Raw genomic sequence first — 14,697 nt, forward strand, 5'->3', positions numbered from 1 at the left:
CGCTAACGCAAACGAAAAAAAACCGAGACCGACTGAATACTGATTATTGACAGTGACGGTTTGACATTATAGTTGCGTTCAGAATTACTTTTTTTGTGGAGTGAGAGCCTACAGCAAAAAAAATGGGGTCCGAAGTTTTAACTGAATAGATATTGTTTTACTGCTCTTATATCTGTATTAATTTGCTAGAGTTAATGTTAATAGATAACATATTTTAGTTGCATTATTCTTTAATTAAACTATCGTTGTTTTTTTTTCTGGTCTATGCAAAGTGTATCGTAAGTTTAATTTTTGTACAGTACAACTGGTAGGTAGTCTATGATATTTCTATTTTTGATAACTTAATTTAGTTATTATTTTTATTAAGGTTTTTGTTTTGTATTAATTTTTTTCTTTTTTTTCATCTTATTTTTTTTATATTTGTAATTATATTTAATTATTTATTATGTCGTCTTACAGCAGTACACAAAGTGACCTTTATATGTCTCTGTCGTCGTCTGACGAAATGTCCGATGAAGAAAGTTTCCACAGTACATCTCCTCCTTCACTTATTGTCACCCTTAGTTTCACCCGAAAAATTTTAATGTTATCAATCAAAATCAATCAAATCAAAATCAAAATAAATTTTATTCAAGTAGCCTTTTATAAGCACTTTTGAATCGTCATTTTACAATTAAGTGAAGCTACCACCGGTTCGGAAAGTAGATTATACCGAGAAGAACCGGCAAGAAACTCAGTAGTTACTCTTTTTTAACATTTAAATAATACAACGTCATGTTAATTAAATACAATTATTTCAATTAATGTATCCTGCTTGGAAGTCAACAGGTATTAACTCCACGCTTTTTTATCATCTACGAAATCTTGTATCGAATAATATGCTTTTTCTACCAATGTATTTTTTACAAACGATTTGAATTTACTAAACGGCAAAGTTAAAAATTTCTGCGGAATTTTATTATACAAACGGATACCTTGCCCCAAGAAGGATTTATTGACTTTGCGGAGTCGGAAACTTGGCGTTATAAGCTTATCCTTACTCCTAGTGCAAATACAATGATTATCACTAATTTTATCAAAGTGATTAATGTTACTGTGAATATACATAATATTTTTGTAAATATATTGCGACGCAACAGTGAGTATTCCCACTTTGTTAAAAACATCCCGAAGAGATATAGTGGTAGTGCCACGCTGTATACCTTCGGGTTACAGCCGAATGGGCCGGCACGCCCGGGGAAGTACCACTCTCTCACTTAAAATCGGCGTAAAGTGGTGGCTATGCTACCGCGTTTCGTCCGGTAAGTGAGAGTTCCGGAGGCCCAATCCCCCTCCCCCCCAAAACTTGATGGTTGTGCAGAATTTGGTTAAATTACCCCAGGAGGGTACCATCAGCGACAGCGGTGGAGAATCCCTCTGGGCATCCATGCTCAGGACATACACCACCTGAGCAGGGATGCCCAGGCTGCCCTCCGAATTCTGGGGGGGGGGGGGCAATTTTGCGCTCGCCACTGTTCGGGGCAAGCGGAGCAGGCATCATAAGGCAACCCCTACCACCCTCGCTGTGGACTTCTGCAACATAAGGGGACTCAACTCCAACCTCAACGCCGTTCACTACCATCTGGAAACGGCGAAGCCGGCCTTGCTCTTTCTAACCGTGACCCAGATATCTTCTCCTGCCGATACGACTTTTCTCTCGTACCCTGGGTACAAATTGGAACATTCTTTTATACCACGAGCTGGGGTATGCGTTTACGTCAGAGATGATATCTGTTCTCGACGCCTCGGCAGCCTTGAAGGACAGGACCTATCGATTATCTGGCTGCGTGTAGACTGCGATGACCATCCGCGAATCTATGCGTGCCTTTATAGGTCCCATAGCGGTAATGCCGAAACCGACTGGTTGAGCACGTCCAAATGGCTACAGATTCCGTGCTGCAGCAGATTCCATCCGCAGAGATCATTATTCTGGGTGACTTTAATGCTCACCACGCAGAATGGCTCGGCTCACGCACCACCGATCATGCGGGTAGATCTGTTCTAGACTTCGCTCCAGCATATGATCTGACACAACTGGTCAACTCGCCAACGCGAATACCGGATGTGGAGGATCATACACCTTCCCTGTTGGACGTTCTGCTGACTTCGCATCCGGATGGCTATCAGGTTATCGTCGATCCCCCTCTGGGCTCGTCTGACCACTGTCTCGTCCGGAGTACAGTGCCGGTTGTGCGGTACTCACGGCCTCGCTTTGTTGGGTGCCGCCGAGTATGGCACTACAAGTCAGCAGATTGGGATGGGATGCGGTCTTTTTTTGCATCTTACCCATGGGGGCAGATTTGTTTCTCGCCGGATGATCCGAACGCTGCTGCTGACTCTGTTGCCGATGTGGTGCTTCAAGGTATGGAACTATTCATTCCTTACTCTGCAGTACCCATCGGTGGCAAGTCCCAGCCTTGGTTTGGTCGCTTCTGCAAAACGGCATCACGCCGAAAGTGGGAACGCTATCAAACCTGGGCTAATGCATCTGCGTCTCGTGATGTACATACCAGCGCATTCAAAAAGGAATATAACTCTGCCTCTAGGTCCCTCAAAAACATGATTGCTAGGGCGAAGACGGAGTACATTGGCAGAATTGGCGAGAGACTGGTGCGTCTCCCTTCAGGAACACGAGCGTTCTGGTCTCTCGCTAAGGCTGTCTTAGGGAATTTCTGTCAGCCCTCTTTTTCATCTCTGCACAGGGACGGTGAGTCATTGGCCCATACCGCGAAAGAGAAAGCTGATCTTTTAGGCTCTCTCTTCGCGTCGAACTCGACTCTGGATGACCAAGGAAAATCTCCACCAACAATTCCGCGGTGCGATACCACGATGCCGGAGGTTAAATTCCGGCAAAGTGCAGTTCGTAAAGCACTTCTTTCCTTGGACATTCATAAGTCGAGCGGACCCGATGGTATCCCTCCTATCGTGCTACGGACATGTGCTCCCGAGTTGACACCGGTCTTAACGCATCTTTTCCGGCAATCCTACACATTAGGCGTCGTCCCGAATTCCTGGAAGACAGCTTTGGTGCATCCGATCCCTAAAAAAGGCAACCGCTCAGGCCCGTCCAATTATAGGCCTATAGCCATCACCTCCTTGCTCTCCAAGATAATGGAGTCCCTTATTAACTGCCAGCTCCTGCGGTACCTAGACGTGAATCAGCTGATTAGTGACCGCCAGTACGGTTTCCGTCGGGGTCGCTCAGCCGGTGATCTTCTAGTTTATCTTACTCACAGGTGGGCTGAAGCAGTTGAGAGCAAGGGGGAGGCATTAGCAGCCAGCTTGGACATAACGAAGGCCTTCGATCGTGTATGGCACAAAGCGCTTCTTTCGAAGCTTCCTTCCTATGGGCTTCCCGGGAAATTATGCAATTGGATTACCAGCTTTTTGGCAGATCGGAGCATCAAGGTCGTTGTCGACGGTGCATGCTCTGACTTAAAATTCGTCAATGCTGGTGTTCCACAAGGCTGCGTTCTATCACCCACTCTGTTTCTCCTGCATATCAATGATTTGTTGCAAATCGGGGACATTCATTGCTATGCAGACGACAGTACCGTTGACACCTTATACACCGGCCGCGCTAATATTTCTCGGGAAAACGTCGAAGAGAACCGGAACAAACTTGTGTCTGAAATCGAGTCTTCATTAAACGAAGTCTCGAATTGGGGCCGGCTAAATCTAGTCCATTTCAACCCCAAAAAGACGCAAGTTTGCGCGTTAACCGCCAAAAAAACACCATTTGTCGTATCTCCACGATTTGAGAACATTCCGATAGCCGCTACAGGTAGTATCGGAATACTTGGCGTTGATATTTCGAGCCTCGTTCAGTTCCGCGGTCAATTGGAAGGCAAAGCCAAATTGGCTTCAAAAAAGCTGGGCGTGCTCAGCAAGGCGAGACAGTATTTCACGTCGGCCCATCGCCTTAAACTTTACAAGGCGCAAATTCGGTGCTCCCCAGTACCAGGTCCTTCCATTTGACCGCATCCAACGTAGAGCGGCTCGAGTTATCGACGATCAAGCCCTTTCCGATCTCCTTGATCCTTTGGCTTTGCGTAGAGATGTCGGATCACTCTAAATCTTCTACTGAATTTTTCACGGGGAATGTTCCGAGGAATTGTTCGGATTAATCCCGGCTGCTGAATTTCACCATCGGACATCTCGCCAAAATTCTAAGTGTCACCCGCACCACCTTGATGTCCGAAAATCCACAACAGCGCGATTTCTCAGACATTTTCTGCCTCGCACAACCACTTTGTGGAACCAGCTTTCGCCGGCGGTTTTTCCGAACCGATACGACATGGGAACCTTCAAGAAAAGAGCGTACTCGTTTTTGAAAGGTCGTTTGAAAGGTCGGCAACGCACCTGCAAGCCCCCTGGTGTTGCAGATGTCCATGGGCGGTGGTAGTCACTTTCCATCAGGTGAGCCTCCTGCTCGTTTGCCACCTATGCCATAAAAAAAAAAGAGTTTCTAGCTGCAAGATTATAAATAAACCGGATTGCTCTCTTTTGTAAAATAAAGACAGATTCTGTTTCCAGTCTTAAAAAGTGGTAAAACTTTACTACATTTTAACAAGTTAGGAAACGAACCCGTGTCCAAACTCTTGTTAAAAATTACTGCTATATACGGAGCAATATCGTATATGATGTTATTAAAAAAATTTACCGAAATGCCCCATATGTCGTTAGTTTTTTTAATATTTACAGTTTTAAATACTTTTATGACATCTATTGCAGAAACCGTTTCAAATGAAAAATCAATAACGCATTTAGAAATATATGATTCTTATATATGATTCCGAGATATTTGGTATTTCCTTATACTAGAGAAACGAGGAGAGGTGGTGGAATATTAGTTTACGTAAGAAATTATTTACAATACACTACGGAAATACCACGACTACAATATAAGTCAGCAGAAATAATTCATGGAAAATTGAGAAACGGAAAAAATAATATGCATATTTTAGCTATATATAGACCACCACACATTACTAAACAAAATTGCATAACAGAAATAGACACTACGCTGAAAGATATCCCATTGAGTGAAGAAATAATATTGATAGGAGACATCAATATCGATTTATTTCACGGTGCAGACTCACAAGTAATTGCCTACAAAACCATGTTGTGTGATAACGGGCTCCAGAGTGCAATACCTTCGACAGGTACATCGCGCGAGGCGATCGTGGACGGCCGAGTGACGTCATCGAACATTGACCATGTGCGCGTGAGAGCCAGCCGTGCCCGGCCGCTGGATGCGCGCGCGCATCTGCTAATGTGCACCCTAACGGTTCACTATATAGTTGGAATTAGCTTGACTGCGGCGGGTAATGGAAATGTGAATAATAGTTGTCATAGTAAAACTGTTTTAAACGAAAAGACGATAAGTGTTAGTTTAAAAACAATTAATTGGGCGGAATTATTAGAAATAAGTTGTCCTCTGTTGTTGTAGGAAAAACTGTATTGCATTTTTGCTAGTATTTATGAAAAAAAGTAAAATGCATATAATATCTAAAGGGAAAAGAATCACGCAACCCTGGGTTAATAGTGTACTTAGATAAATAAAAATTTTAACAAAAAGAAAAACCGACTTCAAACAAAACACTATTTTAAAACAAATGAATATGCACGAAAAAGTAATAAAAATAATTGCGTATTCAACATATTTTTTAGAGTCTTCCTAAGTTAAATGAAATAAAAAATATTAGACTACTTAAAAGTCGATTAACGATTATATCATGTAGTTATAATTATTGGTATATTTGGAGCCGCTTTCTCTGTCCCTATATCTTTAAATCTACGCAACGGATTTTGATGCGGTTTTTTTTTAAAAGATAGTGTAATTCAAGGGGAAGGTTTGTGTATATAATACATGAACAATATAGTAAAGAAACACTGATAATTTTAGAAGTTTGCGATGTGATGTCGTAAATAAACAAATTCTGTAGTATATTTAGTATCAGTATTGCACCCGTGCGAAGCCGGGGTGGGTAGCTAGTTGATTATAATATTCGACTATGATAATTACATAAACATAACCACATTACAGAAGGTGACTCAAATATCCAAATAACCTATAAATAAAAGATTCGACTGAGTATCGCTAACGTGCTCCTCAGAATTGTTCCGTTCCCTTCCGTTCCGTTACTTTGTCATGGATCCTGTGCTCAGAACCTTACCAAACTTTCACCAAATTACCCTTGAAGTATATATTTTATAATAAAAAAAGAATTATCAAAATTGGTTAACGTGATTTTCAGTTATTCACCTATTTGTCGCGCATATACATAATGCAAATTTAAGACTTATGTCGTTTTCATATGGATACCATCATCGGAAAAAAATAAAAAAAAAAATGGGACCCCACGGGAAGCAATACCTTTCAAACAAAAAAAAATTATCAAAATCGGTCCACCCAGTGAAAAGTTATGAGGTAACAAACATAAAAAAAAAATACAGACGAATTGATAACCTCCTCCTTTTGGAAGTCGGTTGAAAAAAATAGAATATAGGGATTCTCTATTCAGAATATGGAAATCGGCGCCCAATAATATGAATAATAGATTAATATATACGCGATATAGAAATAAAGTAAATAAACTAGTAAATACTGCTAAAAATAAATACAGACAAAATCAAATAGAGAAATGCTACAATGATTTTAGGAAAATTTGGTCAATTGTAAACACGTGGACAGGTAAACAGAAAACGAGACTGGACGATGTAATTATAAAATACTTAGGGAAAACTGATACTACATTAAATATTTGTAATAAATTTTCTAACACTTTTACAGGTGAAATACAATAAATAAAAAATATCTGTGATAACTACTTTTTGGATAGAAGTTCCTATGTAAACACCAAGTAATGTAACCTTTTATTTTAAGAAAGTAGATGCTTACTTAGTAGAAAAATATAATCCTCCTTGATATTATCGCTCCCGTGATCACATATATTCTTAATGAATGTGTCTCATGCTGTGTATTTCCTGAAGCATGGAAGAGCGCTAATGCCGAAGAGAGCTAATCCTGTTACCTTTTCTGATTTTCATCCTATCGCTATATTACCCTTCCTGTCAAAAGTTCTCGAAAAACTTATTCACTTTCAATTAAATCTCTTCCTAAACAAGAACAACTTGCTTAATCCTTTCCAATCTGGTTTTCGCCCAGGACATGGTACGGTTACTGCCCTTATAAAAGTTACCGATGACATTCGATTAGGCATGGACAGTAAACAGCTCACTGTAATGACTTTGTTGGATTTCAGCAATACTTTCAATAGTGTTGACTTTGATGTCCTACTTAGTCAGCTGCGCTCTCTTAACGTATCTCTTGCAGTCATTGACTTGTTTCACAGTTATCTTCGTGGTCGTCGACAACGTATTCGCACTGATGATACTTACACATCGTGGTGCGATATTTATGCTGGCGTACCACAGGGCGGCGTTTTTTCACCGTTACTTTTCTCTATTTTCATTAATTCTATTACTCACAAACTTTCTTCTCTCTACCACATGTATGCAGACGGTGTCCAAATTTACACCCAGTCGACTGTGGAGAATCTTCCGTTGGCAATAACAAGGATGAATAATGACCTCAATATCATTCTTGAATGGAGTAAAACTTTTGGTCTTAATGTCAACCCTAGCAAATCTCAAGCCATAATTATTGGCAGCCGGAAACAATTATCAAAAGTCGACTGGTCCTCCTTGCCTCTGATAATGTTTTACAATACTGTCATTCCTTATTGCGATTCTGTCGAAAACCTGGGAGTTTTACTTTATAATAAATACTCTTAGCTGGACTCGCCATGTGAATGAAATCAGCAGGAAGGTGTTTGTCGCGCTGAGTTCTTTGCGTCGTCTTCGAAATTTTCTTCCCATTCCTACCAAAATTATGCTTGCACAATCTCTACTCTTTCCTATTTTGGATTATGCTGATACAAGCTTTGTGGACTTAACCGAAAACCAATTAAATAAACTTGAGAGTCTTCAAAATACCTTTATTCGGTTTATATTTAGATTACGCAAATTCGACCACGTATCACAATTTCGTTCTCGTCTCAATTGACAACCCATTAGACTTCGCCGGAACATGTATGTCCTGTCTATTCTTTACTGTGTGTTGCTTCACCCTGTTACTCCCCCTTACCTGAAGGACTAATTTATATTTTTATGAAAACCCGGAGAACACGCTCGTTCTACGAAGAGACTGATTTTAAGGGTGCCCGAACATAAGTCTATTTTTTATAAAAAATCATTTACAGTTCAGGCTATTACGCTCTAGAACAACCTTCCTTTAAATATTCGGGAGGCCAAAACCTTATTTATTTTTAAAAAAAACTTTTAAAAAATCACTTTCTATCTCAAATGCCTTTACGCCAATGATTTCTTTTTTTCTGTTTTTTATTTTGTTAATTTATTTATTTTTCGTTATGTTTGAAGACATCTTTTATATTCTTACTCATTGTATTTAGATTTATATGTATATTTATTTATTTTATATGTATATATTTATATGTATTGTATTTATTAATGGATATATAATTTGTGTATTCTATATTTATATTTATTTCATAGTTTTAATAATAGACTCATATTATTTTAGTTATTAGTAGAGCACCACCCACCTTATATTCTAAGACCTATCCTACACCTGTTGGTTGCCTGGAAGAGATCGCTATGTAGCGATAAGGTCGCAAAAATTGTACGCCTGTTATATCTAGGCCATATTTTCAACCGACTTCAAAAAGGAGGAGGTTATCAATTCGTCTGTATTTTTTTTTTTTTTTTTTTTTTTTTTTTTTTTTATGTTTGTTACCTCATAACTTTTTACTGGGTGGACCGATTTTGATAATTTTTTTTTTGTTTGAAAGGTAGTGCTTCCCGTGGGGTCCCATTTTTTTTAAATTTTTTTTCGATGATGGTATCCGTATGAAAACGACATAAGTCTTAAATTTGCATTACGTATATGCGCGACAAATAGGTGAATAACTCAAAATCACGTTAACCAATTTTGATGATTCTTTTTTTATTATAAAATATATACTTCAAGGGTAGTTTGGTGAAAGTTTGGTAAGGTTCTGAGCACAGCATCCATGACAAAGTAACGGAACGGAAGGGAACGGAACAATTCTGAGGAGTACGTTAGCGATACTCGGTCAAATCTTTTATTTATAGGTTATTTGGATATTTAAGTCACCTTCCGTAATGTGGGTATGTTTATGTAATTATCATAGACGAATATTATAATCCAACTAGCTACCCACCCCGGCTTCGCACTGGTGCAATACTGATACTAATAAATATACTTCAGAATTTGTTTATTTACGACATCACATTGCAAACTTCTAAAATTGTCAGTGTTTCTTTACTATATTGTTCATTTATTATATACACAAACCTCCCCCTTGAATTACACTATCTATTAAAAAAAACCGCATCAAAATCCGTTGCGTAGTTTTAAAGATATAGGGACAGAGAAAGCGACTTTGTTTTATACTATGTATTGACGGAACTCCTAAACGGCTTACAGTTAGGGTGCGATTTGGGGCAGAATTTCTTTCTGTCTTTAATCAAATTTTGTGTATAGGATGTGATGTCATATGATGTACGACATAGCATACGAATAGCTCTTTTGCAAAGTTTTTTTACTGAGGTCGATTACAGCTCATACGAGGGTGGTACCTTGTAGTTTATGCCGCATGACGTATTAAAGCTGCATTTTCGAAAGTCTATTTTTGCTTTATTCGAAAGTTTCCTTTGAAATTGTCCCTGAAGTAGTTTCTGATTCATATAAACAGCACGCTTAATCTATCCATATTAAGAAAATAATGTTAGTCTACATCAGCTTCACTTAAAATCAAAAAATAAATAAAATTTTAACAAAAAGAAAAACCGACTTCAAACAAAACACTATTTTAAAACAAATTGAAATGCACTAAAAAGTAATAAAAATAATTGCATATTTAACACATTTTTGAGAGTCCTCCTAGGTAAAATGAAATGAAAAATATTAGACTACTTAAAAGTCGATTTACGATTATATAATGTAGTTATAATTATTGCTATATTTGGAGTCGGTGTCAGCCAACCCTATACTATACCTATCAAAAAACAATACGAGAATACTTTAAGAAATGTTTCTTACAAATTACCTTTTATACGATATTATACTGGGTCAATCATTCTTTTGATTGTTGAAGCGTGTGCCTGTGGCTGACACCGGCTCCAAATATAACAATAACTATAACTACGTTATATAATCGTAAATCGACTTTTAAGTAGTCTAATATTTTTCATTTCATTTTACCTAGGAGGACTCTCAAAAATGTGTTAAATATGCAATTATTTTTATTACTTTTTAGTGCATTTCAATTTGTTTTAAAATAGTGTTTTGTTTGAAGTCGGTTTTTCTTTTTGTTAAAATTTTATTTATTGTCATATGTATTTTTATTTCACTGTGTGGTGTACAATAAAGAATAAACTAAACTAAACTAAACTAGTTAGTAATAGTTGTTCTAAATATCTATAAGTATGTTAACGTAAAATTTTAAGAGAATTTAACTAAAAATACTTGAAGGTCATGTTACTGACAGTTAAACTCAAATTTCTTTAAATATAAAAAATATGAATTATTTATACTTGTTTTAAACTCTTACATTTTTACTTACAGTCCTTGCAATTATAACGTATGGTATCGTATACTTAGTGTAATAATAACTTTACGTTTACGTACCTCTTGAAAATTTAATATAATAATTTTAAGCTCCGATAAATAAATCTTTAAATCAACCATGTCTCAATGTAACTTTTTTCCCTTCTAACACTTACAAATTAAGTAAATTACAGTTTTATTAATTTTAATAATATTAACATAGTAAAATAAGAAAATATAACCTTTGAACTTTTAAAGACATTAGACAATACATTGCGACTTGCGAGAAATGTCAAATATAATAAAAAATTAAAAATGGCCGAATATATTTTTCTCACTTTTTTTAGCATCGGTTTTACGCAAACGTATATTTGTTACCAGGCTATTTCCCACACACCATCCGAGATGCCCCACACCCGCCCAACTTTGACGCTCTGAGATATACAGACAGAATTGTATACGTCAAATCAATTGCGAAGAGTCTGTCGATATGAAGAATTAATTTCTTCATTTTTAATTTTCTTTTTTTTAATTTTATTCTTTCTTTCATCTTTGAAATCAGCTTGTCTTCATCGTGCTTTCAAGAAAATAATAATAAACTTAATACAAAAAACAACACAAAAAATATAAGAAAAACTGGAATAAACAAAAAATAACTAAAAAAAAAACAAAAAAAATGGAGTCAGCAATCCGTCACGTCCTCGTTCGTTGATTCTGGGATTCCGGCAAAGAGGAAGAGGAAATTTATAAAAGAGAGGGTGAAGGGAGGGGATGCACGAAGGATGATCATTTCAACCTTATGATTAGTCCATATAGGGAATTCTAACCAGATATCTCAAAAATAGTGGATACACTTACACAATAGGATTTTTTAAGTAGTTTAACGGAACAAAGCTTTAGAGTAAGAAAGCAGGTTGCGCGTGCGCTATTGTCGGTGCTACATGTACTTTGTGTGCTTCTCCGTTTTAAAATCTTAAATAATGGTAAAAAGTTGTTAGTTTGTGCTAAAACGTACATCATTCGACTCATCGTGTAAAGATCTGTGAAATAAAAGCAAAAATATAAGTAAAAAATATATGTGTTATATATTTATCGTTCTTGAAAGTTTAAAATATTCCATTGAAAGTGTTTTACAACCGTTTACAAAGTGATGTGTCATCGTGTTAAAAACAAAGAAACTCTTTGGAACCAATCATTCACAACCATCTAATTGACTGACTGGGAACCGATATTACAATTTCGCAAGTGTCTGTAGAGCCACTGTGGCTCAGTGGCTTTTGTCACTGCTTCGCTAGAGCGCATTCAAGAGGTTCAAACCTCTGTGCAAATTGAAAATTTTTCTATAATTTAAAATTATTTGTTCGGCTTGCAATACCGATACAAACTCTGACGATTACCTGCAGTGCTGTCAATGTCGGTCGCATTATCACTATAAATGTTTAAATATTAAAACCGATCATTTCCTTAGTCTTTCGGTACAAGTGCGTTCAGCCTGGCAGTGTCCAACCTGTAATAACGTCACTCGGCGAAAGAGAACATCCAATTTAAATACTCCGGTACGGCAAAGCCAGTTACCATTGTCCGACGAACCAATGAATATGTCCTACGATACAAATCAAAGCAGTACAAGTTACGAATTAGGAAACACAATTTCGAAGGAAGCAATAAGTGACTTGTTAGATCAAAAACTTAACTCTTCTTTTAATAACTTCATGCAAAATTTTCGATCCATGATTTTGGAAGAAGTTAAGAGATATATTAAAACGGAAATAGCTACAATGGTGAAAGTCATAAAGGAGGATTTTACAACTACAACTGATTTTTTTTTGTGAAGAGCAATCCAAATTGAAAACTGAACTTGAAAGCAAGAATATTATAATAAGAAACTTAGAGACGCAAACTTTAAAGCTAGAAAAAGAAATAAGTGTTTTAAATAGTCAATTCGAATCGATCGACAGAACAACTCGTAGCCGAAATCTTGAAATACAGGCTGTTCCCGAGAATAAGAATGAGAATTTAATTATTTTGTTCAAAAACCTATGCAAAAGTATAAATTTCCAAATAGATGAAGCAAGTATTATATCATGTAGAAGAGTCGCCAAGTTCAATAATTCATCAAGCCGTCCGCGCAACATTTTAATTACACTTTCTACTCCACTGTTAAGGGATCAGGTTCTGTCTGCATGTTACCGTTTTAACAAATCCCATAAAGATGACAAATTGAATACGTCGCATTTAGGCCTGACACGTGACAAGTCCAATATATACGTTAATGAACATCTCTCGCCCAAGTGTAAAGCGCTGCATGCAGCCACAAGACTTAAGGCAAAAGAACTGAAGTACCGATATGTCTGGGTTAAATACGGACGAATATATGTGCGTAAAAATGATAGAGCAGATAGTTATTGTATTAAAAATATGGACTCATTAAATAAGCTTTCTTAATTCATTAACTTTTGTTATATGTCATACGGAATACTAAATATTTTGCTTTCTAATATTTTAATCAATATGTTGATATTTTATCAAAATGTAAATAGAATTAGATCTAAATTAAATGAATTTTATTTGAATGTACTTAACAGTGATTACGATATAATATGCTTAACTGAAACTAATTTAAATAATAGTGTATTTGATAATGAACTTTGTGATAGTCGATATAATATATTTAGGAGAGATAGAATTGACTCAAATATAGCCAAATGCAGTGGGGGAGGTGTTCTCGTAGCCGTGAAAAAGAATATAAATATTATCCGGCAATCGTCGTGGGAAACTGAAGTGGAGGATATCTGGTTGAATATTATTTATCCGAATTACAAAAGAGTTCTGAATTTATGTTTTTGTTATCTCCCACCAGATCTGCATCTGGACTCAATCCAACTTTTTTACGAAAATTTCCAAAATGTTATTCTAAATAATAAAAATGATACCTTGTTAAATGGAGATTTTAATACTCCTTCTATAAGCTGGCTTAGCTCACCAGACACTACTTTTTTAGCCCCAACCCAACCTCGTGACCGGAAGGCATGTCTCCTTGTTGAAACCTTATCTTTGTGTAACTTGCATCAATTTAACAACACGCCCAACAAAAACAACCGGTACTTAGATCTTGTACTTTCAACATGCAAAAAGTTACTAGTCTCATGGTCGGAACCGCTTAGTAAATTAGACTCTCATCATCCATCTCTGGTTATTGATTTCAAAGTAAAAAGTTACAATTTTAAACATCTTAAGCTAAATAAATCCCGAAAGTTTAATTTCTTCAAATGTAGATACGATGAGCTGAAGGCCGAGTTAAAAAGTATGAATTGGGTAGGGATCTTGTCATCTGATGACGTTGATGCATGCGTTAAGGAGTTCTATAATATCCTTGAAAAACTTATTATCAAATTTACCCCTTACTCTAAAAATAGAGATTCATATCACCCACCTTGGTTTTCTGCTTCTTTAAAACGAAATATGAAAAGTAAGATTAAATACCATCGTCTTCATCGTATTTATGGCAATCCAAGAGACTACGACACCTTCTCTATGCTTCGTGCTAGATGTAAGGCACTTATGGATAAAGACTATAATACATTTGTCAATTCAGTAGAATCATCACTTGTGAATGGATTAAAACATTTTTGGAACTTTGTTAACAACAAAAAGGCAAACAAGTCTATTCCACAAACAATGAAATACGGCGATCTTATCTCTCAAGATCATAAGGGTGTTTGTGATTTTCCGCCTATTTTGCCTCAATTTATCAACTGCACTCAGATAGTTTACATGCTAATGCTAATAAATCGTTTTCCAGATCCTCCGAAAAATATAATAGCGTTCTCAATACTATTAAAATAAATAAAAAAGAAATTGCTCGCAAAATCGATAAGCTTGACGCCAACAAAGGTCTGGCCTGATGGTTTGCCGCCGATTTTTATCAAAATGTGTCGCAAAGAGCTTTGTTTACCTCTTACAATAATTTTTGAGAAATCTCTTCACTCAGGTATTTT

The sequence above is a fragment of the Vanessa cardui genome, chromosome W (genome assembly GCF_905220365.1).
Source record: "Vanessa cardui chromosome W, ilVanCard2.1, whole genome shotgun sequence".
Classification (NCBI taxonomy): Eukaryota; Metazoa; Arthropoda; class Insecta; order Lepidoptera; family Nymphalidae; genus Vanessa; species Vanessa cardui.